Source organism: Borostomias antarcticus (assembly GCF_949987555.1).
Source record: "Borostomias antarcticus genome assembly, contig: scaffold_131, whole genome shotgun sequence".
NCBI lineage: Eukaryota > Metazoa > Chordata > Actinopteri > Stomiiformes > Stomiidae > Borostomias > Borostomias antarcticus.
This window is the reverse complement of record NW_028176563.1, coordinates 176,701-179,200: the sequence shown is the minus strand read 5'-3', so window position 1 is coordinate 179,200 and position 2,500 is coordinate 176,701. Positions and strand designations below refer to the sequence as shown.

General features: G+C 50.7%; 1 protein-coding gene across 1 annotated transcript in view; it reads left to right on the top strand.

Annotated features, from left to right (window-relative positions):
* LOC311328338 (caskin-1) overlaps nt 1-2,500 on the top strand; it is a gene marked incomplete at both ends in the record, with an annotated part of 40,178 nt that overhangs the window by 34,062 nt on the left and 3,616 nt on the right. The window lies entirely within an intron of this gene.

Sequence of the window (2,500 nt, the reverse complement as noted above, 5' to 3'; positions counted from 1 at the left end):
GGGGTTCACTCCCCGGCTGAGTCGTACCAAAGTCTATTTATTAAAGGTACCCAACGCCTCCCTGCTTCATCGGGTCGTGCAGAGACGGGCCTCCCATCTTAGTCCCCAGTTATCCTGGTCCTCCATACACCTGGCCATCTCATTGGTCCTCCATACACCTGGCCATCTCATTGGTCCTCCATACACCTGGCCATCTCATTGGTCCTCCATACACCTGGCCATCTCATTGGTCCTCCATACACCTGGCCATCTCATTGGTCCTCCATACACCTGGCCATCTCATTGGTGGTCAACGGAGTGTCGGACCTCGGTCGGAGCCTGTGCTGCGCTGTGACTGGCCAGTCTACGTTTCAGGGGCGTGGCTTAGCGAAGGGTGAATTAGGTCCACAAATGTTTTGGTAGGACGTCCTTGCGACTTGCGTCCGATCACAGGTATCTCCTCCTCTGCTTCTTCCACTGTCGGGTGGGTGCCTAGGAGGTTCCTGAAGTGAGATAACCCAGTGTTCACCCTCTCCACTTGGCTGCTGCCTGCGACTTGGCCTGCCTCTGCCCTCTTTCTTCCACTCATCTCATTAATGACCTTCCAGGCCTCCCCGTATCATCGCTCCCCTCGGGCCGCCTCCACCCTGCACAACTTTTCCGTCAGCTCTTCCTCCCTTATCTTATTGTCAGTATCAAAGAGCTGTTGCTTTGCCTCATTCATTGACAACTGGCTCCTCATAGTCTTCTCTTGGTCAAGACATCGGCGATCCTTCTCAACTCCTTCCCGTGCCGCTACAACCTCCGGATGCCTGGACCTTGGGGAAGCTCTGGTCCTCTCCACCTAGCCCTAACCCTAACCCTAACCTTGGGGAAGCTCTGGTCCTCTCCACCTAACCCTAACCTTGGGGAAGCTCTGGTCCTCTCCACCTAACCCTAACCCTAACCCTAACCTTGGGGAAGCTCTGGTCCTCTCCACCTAACCCTAACCCTAACCTTGGGGAAGCTCTGGTCCTCTCCACCTAGCCCTAACCCTAACCCTAACCTTGGGGAAGCTCTGGTCCTCTCCACCTAACCCTAACCCTAACCTTGGGGAAGCTCTGGTCCTCTCCACCTAACCCTAACCCTAACCTTGGGGAAGCTCTGGTCCTCTCCACCTAGCCCTAACCCTAACCCTAACCTTGAGGAAGCTCTGGTCCTCTCCACCTAACCCTAACCCTAACCTTGGGGAAGCTCTGGTCCTCTCCACCTAACCCTAACCCTAACCCTAACCTTGGGGAAGCTCTGGTCCTCTCCACCTAGCCCTAACCCTAACCCTAACCTTGGGGAAGCTCTGGTCCTCTCCACCTAACCCTAACCCTAACCTTGGGGAAGCTCTGGTCCTCTCCACCTAACCCTAACCCTAACCCTAACCTTGGGGAAGCTCTGGTCCTCTCCACCTAGCCCTAACCCTAACCCTAACCTTGGGGAAGCTCTGGTCCTCTCCACCTAGCCCTAACCCTAACCTTGGGGAAGCTCTGGTCCTCTCCACCTAGCCCTAACCCTAACCCTAACCTTGGGGAAGCTCTGGTCCTCTCCACCACTGGAACACACTCCCTGGTTGCCTCCACATGTGCTGCTACAAACCAACCGTACTTTGCATCAGGACCTTCCTCCACATCCAGCACTTGGAAGCCAGTTCTCACCTCCACTGTGTATCTGGCCTGGAGGTCTGGTCCTACTGAGTCTTCAGGTTTGGCTTGGGGACCCTCAAGGTGGTCCGAGGTCTGAGCCTGCAGTGTTGAACGTGCTGTAAGGTTCTGCATTTGTGAATGAGTTCCTCCACTTGTGCCTTACCAGTATGTAGTCTGGCTGTCTAAACATACACGAAGCCGGTCCTGGAAGGTGCATCTCTTTCCTCTTCTTTTGTGGAACAGGGTGTTAGCAGCCAGTAGCTCATGTTCTGTCAGAAGGGTCGCAAGAAGTTTGGTGTTTCGGTTTGTTGCATCGTGGTACGTGAAGTGTGCATCCTCCGGTCCGAGCTTCGCGTTGAAATCAGACTGGGCCCTTGCTTGGCACTCAGCATCAAGGGCTGGTTTTAGGGTTAGGGTTAGGGTTAGGGTTAGGGTTAGGGTTAGGGTTAGGGTTAGGGTTAGGGTCCCTGTGACATACTAGCATCATGTCCAGGGAGTGTAGGCTGAGATGTACTGAGATAAACTTTTTGAAGTTTTTTCAACTTCTACTTTTACTGTTATTTCTTATTTTATAATTAGTTTTATTATATACTAAATATTTTATTTATTCTATTTATATATTTTTTATTTTAACTCATTCTTTTTAACTTTATCATATTTCTATTTTTTATGCTCAGCACTTAGAGTTGCATTTGATGTACTTGATGTATGACTTGTTCTGTATAAATAGTTTGTTCAAGTGATTGTGTCCCCCAGGGTTAGGGTTAGGGTTGTGCTATATAAAAACGTTGATTGATTGATTGATTGATTGATTGATTGATTGATTGATTGATTGATTGATTGATTGA